The sequence below is a fragment of the Pinus tabuliformis genome, chromosome 4_1 (assembly GCF_031772625.1).
Source record: "Pinus tabuliformis cultivar Carrire ecotype Pingquan chromosome 4_1, CPIR1, whole genome shotgun sequence".
NCBI lineage: Eukaryota > Viridiplantae > Streptophyta > Pinopsida > Pinales > Pinaceae > Pinus > Pinus tabuliformis.
This window is the reverse complement of record NC_142303.1, coordinates 82,993,601-83,006,681: the sequence shown is the minus strand read 5'-3', so window position 1 is coordinate 83,006,681 and position 13,081 is coordinate 82,993,601. Positions and strand designations below refer to the sequence as shown.

The 13,081-nt window shown below is 36.3% G+C and overlaps 1 pseudogene; it reads right to left on the bottom strand.

Annotated features, from left to right (window-relative positions):
- Positions 1–1,636: 1,636 nt before the first annotated feature.
- Positions 1,637–12,132, bottom strand: LOC149174289 ((-)-alpha pinene synthase 1, chloroplastic-like; annotated as a pseudogene).
- Between the last annotated feature and the right edge of the window lie 949 nt (positions 12,133–13,081).

The window sequence follows — 13,081 nt, the reverse complement described above, 5'->3', positions numbered from 1 at the left end:
GCTTCTTTGGATGTCTTGGCTGCCGCTATCCTTGGAAACACACTCTCATGCACTGCTTGATACAAAAATACAAGGGCTTTTGAATCCTTCTTCTTATTGCTCTTCAATAGATCTTTCTCTGCCTGAGTTAATCTATTAAACTCATCTTCATCTCCTGGTTCTTCAAACCCATATTCTATAAGTTCCCATAAATCTTGTAAGGCAAACAGGGCTTTCATGGTTATTGCCCAATAGTCATAGTTTTTCCCATTAAACTGTGGGAGTTGAGTATTAAACATGCCCATGCTAGTGCTGGTGCTGGAGCCAACCATTCTTGCACTCTTAATAATACTTGACTGTGTATTAAAAATCACTAACTGTCTTTAACAAAAAAGAATCTTGAGAAATATCTTGACTGAGTCTTCACTTTGCTGGAGAAGCTGTTGCAGCAAGGAAACCCTTCCTTCAGCTTCTTTGACACCTTCAAAGAGCCTGGACAAGCTCTGATACCACTGTTGGGAATTTTCTGGTAAATTCCAAAACAAAAGACTGAACAGAGAACAATGCTCTATTTTCTCCACAGGAGCTTTAACATAGGGAAGCAAAAAAATTGTTTGCTGAGCAGACAGAGTTTCTCACACACATAAAACTTTATATTCATTAATAAACTGCTTGTTACATATTTCTTCCTCTCTCTCGGAGGGATTCACCAAGAACTTCAAAAAAAATTACTCTCTCTCATTTTGAAAAGATTTACACTGCTATGAGTAAATTTTTCATTTACATTTACTGCTGTAAATAAAAAAAAAATCTTACATATGCTGCTGCAGTTTTACATTCATATTCAATGAAAAAACATTACATTAGGCTCTGCCGAGCATTCCCTTTTTCCCTACTCACTCGCTGCTACGTGCTTACAATGCTTTCGCTGCTCTGTATGCTTTCGCTGCTCTATTCTAGTTTTTGTTTCGGTTCCTTCCCGTTGCATTACAATAGTCCACTCAAAAGAAACATATTACATTACATATATTTTTAATAACAAAAAAAACATGACCATACTTCTCGTAAAAAAAAAACAATAAAATTAAAAGCCTACCTACATTTACCATCTTGTCATAAATTTCATTAAATATTTTACTCATAATATCGATGGTCAAAATGAAATTTTTGCAGGCATGTACATTAACTTTGGTTTAATCAATTTAAATATCCCTTGCCCAAACAAAACGAATGTTAAGTCCCTGTTTTGCAAAAAGTACTGTGGACACGCGTCAAATGGTGTACCGGAGCCTCTCGGAGGAAAACCACTACCTCCCGATGGCAGACTGGTGGTTTTGCTGAATTAAATGTGCGCAGTATAGCAATTTGAAATTAATATTTCAACAATTTTGTTCTTTAATCAAGGTTATACACCATAGACTTGATATGATTGAGAGCATCTTCCTCTGTTGTTCCAAGATTGTCTTTCATATAACAAGATATACACGAAGCTTCTTCTCCACGGGCCCTGTCCGCCTGCATTCCCAATACCAATATGATTGCAAAGCAGAACATTTAAATATAGATGGCAAATTCCATACAAATTTGTTGCCGATGGTTTTGATTAGAGTGAGTACCTGGTAGCAGCGCGTATCCCCTCGAAGAATGGCAGATGCAAGTCATTGAGCTTCGATGGAATGTCAACTTCCTTGAGGACGTGCTCAGGATCAGTGACGGTTCTCTTCACCAAACTCTTTGTTTCAATACTGGCAACGCTGTAGCCATCTCGATATTTGTAGCCATAATGGAAAGCTCTGCAAATGTCAAAAGCATGTTTTTTGGCAGATATGGGAACGCTGCTGTTTTGTTTGAGAAGCTCCCAATTTAATCCTTTAATTACATCACTGATCATGGCGTTGATATGATTGAGAGCATCTTCCTCTGTTGTTCCAAGATTGTCTTTCATATAACAGGATATACACGAAGCTTCTTCTCCACGGGCCCTGTCCACCTGCATTCGCTATGGCAAAGTAAACATCATCTGTACTAAATTAAAAAACAATAAATGTCAACATCGTCCCTACTAGGCCTGAAATGCATACTAAATTAAAAAACGATAAATGTCAACATCATCTGTACTAGGTCTGAAATGCAGAACTTGTACCATGTGAATGATATAGGAGGTTATCGAAATGAAATTACTTTGTAGCAGCGAGTGTCACCTGTAAGTCTAAGGAGGGCGGATGCCAAGTCATTGAACTTGGATTGAAAGTCAATTTCTTCAAGGATGTGATGAGGAAGGGGATCGCCCAACGTGAGGATGGGTTGCAATATGGCTGTGCGAAAACCAGAACAAATTTTCGCGTTATCCAAGTACTCCTCCGACGTTGGCAGATACGAATCCATATACGCGTTATCCACTTCGCTTCTTCCATATACGCTTCCCACTAGGCAGGCACAAACAAATCAAGTTAACTAATCGTCACTCAACGCTCTAGCAAACAAATATATATGTATTATATGTTTATATTATTTTCCGTACAGCCTGTCGAACATAGTTGAGCGTGTCTCGGCCTTGAGCCTTCTCTGCCTCTCGAGCCATTTCATTTACAGCGTCGTAAAGCGCCCTGTAAACTCCTTTCATGTATTCAGGAAGGCACTGTCCTGAGGACGGATCCCATCTGATCATTATACACACAACTTCTGGTTAAGCTGGTTAGTTTGTGCATAGGCATTACTCTTCTCAGATTACATTTCAAATTTACATTATTATTATTATTAAATTTAGCTAACATTTTCAACCAACAGAATCACATCATTATCATTAAAACACATCATTTTGATATTTCGAATCAACTAATATAATTCATCTTCAAATTTATTAAATTTACACATAGATTTAATTATCATCCCTTCGTTAAACCCAATTGTTACCTCTTAATAGCGGCTGTGTGGAGTTCGACCTCGTCCATTGTTCCGAAGGTGCCGTAGATATCGTCGAGAACTGTGGCAAGATGACACATTTTGACAAAGCCGAGTCGGAATGCGGAATGTTTAGGATCAGTCGCAACGCAAGAAGCGAAAGTGTAATATTCCACGTGACGATGCCATGTGAATATCAGCTGAGGGAAACCATAATCTTTCCACCATCTGCACATACGAACTTCATCACTTTACTTTATTAAACTTTTGACCGCTAGTATCCAGTACTTCGTCAATTTACTTTATTAAACTTTTGACCACTAAAGTCCAATTTATTTGGTGACGATTATATCCAGCTCATCACCTCGAGGGATAATTCAACTCTCTCCGTTGGATAGAGCGAAATATATTGAACTCCAATTTCGCAAGTTCTATCACTTTCCTCCTGAAACCAAAAGGAGGAAAGTGATAGAACTTGCGAAATTGATTACATATATTCATTAAATTAAATTATATATAGTAAATTAATTACATATATTCAAATTCTATATATCGTCACCCGGAACACTTTAGGGTTTTTAGTATGTATATTTTAATTATTATATATATTTTAATAAATAATATAATTCTTGGTAAGATTTAAAATTTTAGGATTTTTAATGTCCAAATAGCCTTTTGGGTTAAATTTCTATAAAATACATTATTAAAATTAACTATTTTAAAAAATCTTCACTATTTTTGAGTTAAATTTCTATACAATACATAATTAAAACTAACTATTGTTGAATTTAACTTTTTATTATCTATTCTATATCAAGTTTAATGAGAAATATTTAGGGGGAAATTACATTGTAATATATTTGTAGAATGTGGTTTTAAGACAAATTGAAAAACCAATCATAACTACAAATTAAATTCAGAGTAATGTAAAAAAATATATAAAATCTACCTTATTTTAATGAAATAAGATTGAAATATTTAAGAATCTCTGTTATAACTATCATGTTTAGAATTTTGAATGTTCTGGGCTGAATTTATTTCAGCCGAAAACAAAAATTATTATGATTATGCTAAATCTATTTTCACAAAAACAAAAAAGACACGTAACATTAACGATGCAGAGTCTTTATTGCACATATATGGAAATAAAAATTGATGTTGCAGGATGAAGTTATCAGCGTACTCATATATGCTGTGTTGTCCAAATACGTCGATATAGAACCTTGCTTCATATTCCAGAGCGTACTCTATCTACAGACAACAAAATTGAAATTATTAAAACGCACTGCAAAACATCATGTCATCTGATGAAAATTTGTAGCATTGTTGTCTCACCTGTCGAGAAAGAGAGGAGACCGGAATCTTTTACAGGGTTTCTTTTAAATACATTGCAGAGAAGATTTCAGCTTCCTCCATAACTTTCTCCCCCGGAAATGCAATTAGAGAGGCCCTAAATAAACTGAAAACGCTTCGTATCTGATCTCCCACTGTTTGATTAGCGGAACATGCAGATTGCCCGTTCTCGTTTTGGAAGTATTCCAACACATCTGAAGTTATACAATGTTTAAGTCAATATTGATGTCTATGCACGAGCTTTTAATGATAATTTCTTTATCTGGGTTTCAGTATCATGATATGACTATGCTGAAAAAATTCTGAAAAAAGTTTTATGTAAGGTTTCCATAAGTCAGCTTTCCTCAGTATTAAGAAGTTATGCTAAGAAGTTATACAATGCATAAGGAATTATCAATCAATATTTTTATATAAAAGGCAGATACGGTTATAATGAAACAAGTTTAATTATTAATAGAGTGTACATCTATCTTAAATACAGATCTAACTTAAGTCTAAAAAGATCAAATTTTTGTTTAAATCAATATTGATGTCTATGCACTAGCTTTTAATGATAATTTTTTTATCTGGGTTTCAGTATCATGATATGACTATGTTGAAAAAATTCTGAAAAAAGTTTTATGTAAGGTTTCCATAAGTCAGGTTTCCTCAGTATTAAGAAGTTATGCTAAGAAGTTATACAATGCATAAGGAATTATCAATCAATATTTTTATATAAAAGGCAGATACGGTTATAATGAAACAAGTTTAATTATTAATAGAATGTAGATCTATCTTAAATACAGATCTAACCTAAGTCTAAAAAGATCAAATTTCTTCACATGAGAACTTTTTTAAAATGCAAGATACAATTTGTTATAACATAAGCCTAGACTGATCAAATTTCTTGACATGCAAACTTCTTTAAGTACAAAATACAATATGTTATTTTAGATTATTTAAATTATATTTTTAAAATGTAAAATACAATGTCTTATTTTTTATTGTTTAAATTATATTTTTAAATGCTATATAAAGTATATATAAATCAAACAAACATTTTAACTATAAAAACTCATATTTTTTTTACTTCAAGATATTCATTTTTTTATTATAACTTACATTATTTTTCTATTTAAAACATAATTTTTTATTATAACTTATATTATTTTTCTATTTAAAACATAATTTTTTATTTATATTTAAAAAAAACAACGGTGAAAAATATATTGATATATCTACCTGAAGTGTATCTGTTGTTGAGATTTTTTGTTTGGGATGAAATAGGAAAAAATCTCAGCTGGTGACAACAATAGGAATTCAGGTCCTAGATTAACTCCAGGTTGTTGGGAGGGAGTTAATGCCTCCTATATTTGATGTGAGGGAATTAATGAGGCTGTTAGATTCTCTAGGCTATATAACAGGCAACCATTCGGATGTTTGCTAAGAGAGTGTGAGGATTTCTTGATGTAATCTCCTAATTTGATTAATAAATTCCTGATGCCTATGTTTGGTGGACGTAGCCCAGATTGGTTGGGTGAACCACGTTAAAAATTGTCTCCTCTGTGCTTGATTGTTCTGCTGTGTTAATTCTGTGTTTATTTAATTTTGCTGTGCACCTGATCCAACAATTGGTATCAGAGCATGTTGGAGGTGCTGGTGTGTCTGACTGCTGGAGGTGGAGTGCTGCGTGTGGAAGCTTACTGTTCAAACTGCCTGGAGAACGCCTATCCGCCTGCGTGTGAATACTGATGCTGGAGTCCGGCGTGCATGGTCTAGGCGCTGGAGGGAGCCAGAACCTGGACAAGGAAGGTTGCTGAGATTTCAGAGATGCAACACCGATTAACGAAGGGTTTGTTGATTATGGCTCATGTGACATCCACGTCAAAGCTCGTCGAGGTAATTCTTTTTGTATGAGTGAATTCCGGTTGGACCACAAACATTGAGGAACACTGAATATCAGAACCAGCAAGCGTTGTCAGGCAGCGTGGGTTAATAAATTGAAGGCTGATGCGTGGATTGCTGTGCGGTGCATAGTTGATGCGTGGATTGCTTTGCGCGTGGAGTTGATGCGTTTTCTGCCTATGTGTATTCACCAGCTGATGTGTAGAGCAATATTACCTGCGCTGAGGTATGTTTTCCGTGTTAATACGTGTTGGTGAAAACATTCAAATGCGTGTTGGAAAACATTCAAATGCGTGTTGGTAAACCTCGGCAAATTGCGAGTCCAATTCCCACTTCATTTAAAATGTTTGTAGCTGTGCGTGAATGCATGGATAAACTGTAATATTGCGCAGAATTAAGAAACGCCTTACCCACATACCAATAATTATATAGTTTGGCGATCTTTCCTGTGAATGTTGTACAGCCGTGGAGGTTAAAATTATTGTGAAGTGCAAACAAGAACATTTTTTTGTGAAGTGCGCATTTGTGTGAGCCAGAAGCTAAGAACACAAAACATTTTGTTTGTTGGTTTTTTATTTTTTATTTTTTGGCGGTGATCTGAAATAACTGTAACTTGCCCAGCAAATGAAAATTTTTAAAGGCAAAGGTACAAAGACATAGGCAGGGTTTTTTGGTTGTGTAAAAACAAATGCAAAGGCAGAAAATTTTTTGTTATGTAAAAACAAAGGCATAGGCAATTTTTTTTTAATTGCTGGTTGGATATTGGAGATTACTGTGTTTTTTGCTGATACCAAATGGCGAAAACTCAAAGTGCCCGGTTTGAAATTGAGAAATTTAATGGCAAGAATAATTTTGAGATCTGGAAGGTGAAGATGCACGATCTGCTGGTTCAACAAGGTGTGGCGAAAGCACTATTGGGGAAAAACAAAAGGCCTCCTTCCATGACGGAGGATGAATGGGATGAGATGGACGATAGAGCTCTGAGTGCAATTCGGTTATGTCTGGCGGACGATGTTCTGTTCAACATTGTGTCAGAGAAATCCGCCGCAGGCTTGTGGTCGAAGCTTGAGAAGCTCTATATGACGAAATCTTTGACAAATCGGATTCTCCTGAAACGACAGCTTTACGGTTTGCGGATGAAAGAAGGTACCTCAATTGCTGATCACCTGAATGTTTTTAATACCTTGTTGGTGCAATTAGACAGTCTAGATGTGAAATTTGATTCAGAGGATAAGGCAATAACTCTATTATGTTCTTTGCCTGAATCCTGGGATCACTTTGTTACTTCCATAAGCTTTAGTACATCAGAAATCCTTGAGTTTGACGATGTTGTTGGAGCCTTGTTGGCTGAAGAGACGAGGAAGAGGTCGAATGCAGACACCTCTACATCAGAGGTAATGATGGCCAGAGGTCGCTCACGAGAGAGACACTCCGGGGGAAAGCATAGCAACTCTCGTTCGAAGTCCAAAGGAAAGAAGCCAAAGGTGAAGTGTTGGCATTGTGGCAAGGCTGGACATCTGAAAAAGGATTGTTGGAAGCGAAAGCAGGCTGTTAAAGAAGGCTCTTCGACAGAAAAGAAGGAAGCTAACACCACAGATACAGGTTCAGTATCTGGTTCAGGTATGAGTGATGAAGTATTGTCAGTTAATATTTCAAAACATGATCAACATTGGTTGTTAGATTCCGGGGCATCTAACCACATGTGTATACATAAAGATTGGTTTAAAACATATAGATCAATTGATGATGGTGTTGTGTACATGGGTAATGATGTAACATGTGATATTGTGGGAATTGGGAGCATACAACTGCAAATGTTTGATGGGACAACAAAAATATTAACAGATGTGAGGCATGTACCAGATTTAAGGAAAAATTTGATTTCATTAGGAGCACTTGATTCAAATGGATATAAAACTGTAATTCAAGGTGGAGTTATGAAAATCTATAAAGGTATCTTACTAGTGATGAAAGCTAAGAAAGTAGGAAATCTATTTCAGTTAGAAGGTAGAACTGGGTCAGATCATGTGTCTGTGTCTGAACATGACAGTAGTTCCATTCACTTATGGCATCAAAGATTGGGGCATATGAGTGAAAGAGGATTGAAAATTTTGGCTGACCGAAAGTTACTTCCTAATCTAAGTTCTGGAAAATTGGATTTCTGTAAACATTGTCTGTTTGGTAAACAAAGTAAACAAAAGTTTAAAACAGGGAAACATACTAGTAAAGGCATACTTGATTATATCCATTCAGATGTTTGGGGTCCAGCCCCTACAGCGTCATATGGTGGCTCATCTTATTTTGTATCATTCATTGATGACTTTTCTTGGAAAGTTTGGGTCTACATGTTGAAAAAGAAGTCTGATGTTTTTACAGTTTTCAAGCAGTTTAGAGCATTGGTAGAAAATAGCACTGGTAGAACTATAAAATGTTTAAGAATTGACAATGGTGGTGAGTTTTCCTCCAAGGAGTTTGACAGCTATTGCAAGGATGCAGGGATCGAAAGACATAAGACCACGGTTTATACTCCTCAGCAGAATGGAGTTGTTGAACGCATGAACAAGACTCTTCTAGAGAGAGCAAGGTGTATGCTGAGTAACGCCGGGTTGCCGAAGGAGTTGTGGACGGAAGCGGTGGCAACAACTTGTTATGTGATAAACCGGTCTCCATCAACGACAATAGACTGCAAGGTTCCGCAAGAGGTATGGACAGGACACCCTTGTGACTATTCTAAACTCAGAGTGTTTGGTTGTGATGCATATGCTCTAGTGCCTAAACATCAGCGAACTAAATTAGATCCGAAATCGAAAAGATATATCTTTGTTGGGTATGGTGATGGAACAAAGGGATATAGATTGTGGGATCTTACTACCCGCAAAATCATCATCAACAGAGATGTAAGGTTTAATGAATCATCTCTTGTACAGTTAGATGTAGATAGAAGATTGAGACAGGATGATGTATCTGATTTCCAGCATATTCAGTTTGACAACATTTCTAATGATAGTCATAACGACCATAGTTCCGATTCTAGTCATGAACAGGTTTCAGAATCAGATTATGAACAGGGTTCAGATGGAGGACATGAACATGTCTCAGATGGCGATCATGAAGAAATTCCTACAGTTGATAGACAGCCAATTGTGGAAGCACCAGAAACATTCTTAAGGAGGTCTACAAGGATCAAACGTCCTCCGAGAAGGTATGATGATCATGTTACTTCAGTTGCTTTGATCGCTAATGATGATGAACCTTTGTGTTATCAGGAAGCTTTAGAAGGTTCAAATAGTGACAAATGGAAAGCAGCCATGAAGGAAGAAATGATGACCTTAGGTAAGAATGGTACGTGGGATCTGGTTGAACTTCCCAAAGGCAGGAAAACTGTGGGATGCAAATGGGTCTTCAAGCTGAAACGGGGTGTGAATGATACGGAAGACGGGTACAAAGCGAGACTGGTTGCAAAAGGGTTTTCTCAGAAAGCTGGCATAGACTTTCATGAGATATTTTCACCAGTGGTTAAAATTGTTTCAATTAGAATTGTGTTAGCATTAGTGGCTTTGTTTGATTTGGAGTTGCAGCAGTTAGATGTTAAGACTGCATTTCTACATGGTGATTTAGATGAGGAAATATATATGGAACAACAGGAAGGGTTTGTTCAGCATCGCAATGTGAAATTTGTCTGCAGGCTCAAGAAGTCATTATATGGCCTGAAGCAGTCGCCTCGGCAGTGGTATAAGAAGTTTGATTCTTTCATGTTGAGTCAGATATATGTAAGAAGTGAATATGATCATTGTGTTTACTTTAAGCAGTTAAATAATGGCATGCTCATTATCTTAATATTGTATGTTGATGATATGCTTTTAGCAAGCAAAAGCATTGAAAAAATCAACAGGTTGAAGACTCAGATGGCAAGGACGTTTGATATGAAAGATCTAGGAGCGGCAAGACAGATTTTGGGCATGGAGATTTTCAGAGACAGGGGCAATGGTAAGTTGTGGCTATCACAACAGAAGTATGTTGAGAAAATACTTTTGAGGTTTGGTATGAATAATGTGAAGCCTGTGTCAGTCCCTTTAGCTTCCCATTTTAAGCTTTCTTCGAGTTTATGTCCTAATACAGATGAAGAAAATGATTATATGTCTCAAATTCCTTATGCCAATGTAGTAGGATGTTTGATGTATGCGATGGTGTGTACGCGACCAGATATTTCTTATGCAGTTGGGGTTGTCAGCAGGTACATGGCAAATCCGGGTAAAGAGCACTGGTCAGCAGTAAAGTGGGTGCTTCGGTACTTGAGAGGCACAAGTAGTTATTGTATTTCTTACAATAAGAGTAGTGAATTTGTTTGCGGATATGTTGATTCCGATTTTGCAGGTGATTTGGATAAGAGAAGATCAACTTCAAGGTACGTCTTTACTCTTGCAGGTGGAGCTATAAGCTGGATGTCAAAGCTACAGAATATTGTTGCTTTATCCACTACTGAAGCAGAATACATTGCTGCTTCTCATGCTTGCAAAGAGGCGGTTTGGTTGAAAGGTTTGCTTGGTGAGTTTGGTAGGTTACAGGACAACATCAGGTTACTTTGTGACAGTCAAAGTGAAATACATTTGGCTAAGAATCCGGCCTATCATAGTAAGTCAAAGCATATTCCAATCAAATATCATTTTGTAAGACAGGTTATCACTGAAAGGGGAGTTTCTCTTGAAAAGGTGCATACAAAGGAGAACTGTGCAGACATGTTCACGAAACCAGTTTTGTTGGAGAAGCTACGCTGGTGTTTGGCTTCTCTTGGCTTGCAGAAAAGATAAAATAATAATAACAGGGTATCAGGTGAATTGTTGTCAAGGTGGAGATTGTTGAGATTTTCTGTTTGGGATGAAATAGGAAAAAATCTCAGCTGGTGACAACAATAGGAATTCAGGTCCTAGATTAACTCCAGGTTGTTGGGAGGGAGTTAATGCCTCCTATATTTGATGTGAGGGAATTAATGAGGCTGTTAGATTCTCTAGGCTATATAACAGGCAACCATTCGGATGTTTGCTAAGAGAGTGTGAGGATTTCTTGATGTAATCTCCTAATTTGATTAATAAATTCCTGATGCCTATGTTTGGTGGACGTAGCCCAGATTGGTTGGGTGAAACACGTTAAAAATTGTCTCCTCTGTGCTTGATTGTTCTGCTGTGTTAATTCTGTGTTTATTTAATTTCGCTGTGCACCTGATCCAACATCTGTATCTGTGTAGTCTAAGAATTCGAAGTCCCAAGGCGGTTGAGTTGAGATCAGTCACAACACTGTCTCTCCCACAGCCGATTCCCTTTTCCTTCCAATAACTGCACGCAAAAATATATTTCTCCTTATGGTATTAGATACATAGAATGGATTGCAAATTTTCCTGAACATTCTTGAAATTTAGTAAGTAATAACAAAGTAAATAGTTTCAGTTCATTCTGGTGAATCAAATTTTAAAATGCTCCAGCATCTACCATCTACATGCAAGAATTTAATAAGTAATAGCAAAGTAAATAGTTTCAGTTCAGTCTGGTGAATCAAATTTTAAAATGCTCCAGCATCTACCATCTACATGCAAGAAATACACCTGTAAACAAAATCGAGTGTTGTTTTAATCTCACTTTTGAAATGTCGATCGATACCCAAACGTTCAACATTGTCGACCATCAAAAGGCGTTGAAGGAGGTAATTGAGGGGAGTGATGAATTCTCCATCTTCAACAGACAGTGAATTGAACATATCTTTTACTTCCCCAACAAGTCTATCAGCCCGTTCACGGTAATATGGTGCCTGACTCATGATATTACAATAAATCATTAGGAGAAACTAATACATCGAAAGAATTCGAAGAAAAAGAAATTCAGTTGAAGCTGAAGCTGAAGTTAATTACCCACCCCATGAGACGTTGAGAGGAACTGTACACGGCATAATCTCATGGGCAGAACTGATCTACGATCCAGGCAGCCAGAATTTATGAGCCAGTGATACGACATTAACAAGAGCCATTCCTGCTTGCTATGATGTGATTGTCTTTCTCCTACGAAGAGAGCTCAAAATAACGAACTAAAAATTTATGCGGTTGAGGCCTTGCTCCGGCGCTTCGTAGATATAGAGATTCTTGGCCATCACAGCTCAATTAATTCCCTTAATAGCATTACCTAATCATGCATGCCATCACCTCCTAATCAGGCAATTCATGTAGCAGGGTTCATATTTCAAACGTTATTGATTCGTACTATTCAACAATACGACATACTGGTATAGCAGGGCTCATATTTCAAACGTACTATTCTGCAATACCACATATTGGTATGGATGGAGTGCTTTACACGGCAATTAGGTAAAACTACTATAGTTTGAAGCCTCTTTAAACAGTGAGTCAATCTTTTTCGAGTTAAAAGAAACAATTTAACAATTCAATACTGGGAGATATTTAACCAGATTGAAAATTTAATTGTATTTAAGATTCTGATATGTTAAATGATTTAATCAGTCTGGATCTATCTAATCTTGAATGTACCATAAGTTAAGAGAGATCAAATTTCCTTTAGATGGATCTAAAATGGCTCATATTTCAAATATTATTGGTGATTCTTATTATTGTATTCAAGATTCTGATATGTTAAATGATTTAATCAGTCTATATCTATCCAATCTTGAATGTATCATAAGTTAAGAGAGATCAAATTTCCTTTATATGTATCTAAAATGGCTCATATTTCAAATATTATTGGTGATTCTTATTATTGTATTCAAGATTCTGATATGTTAAATGATTTAATCAGTCTAGATCTATCTGAATGTATCATAAGTTAAGAGAGATCAAATTTCCTATATATGGATCTAAAATGGCTCATATTTCAAATATTATTGGTGATTCTTATTATTTGTATTCAAGATTCTGATATGTTAAATGATTTAATCAGTCTATATCTATCCAATCTTGAATGTATCA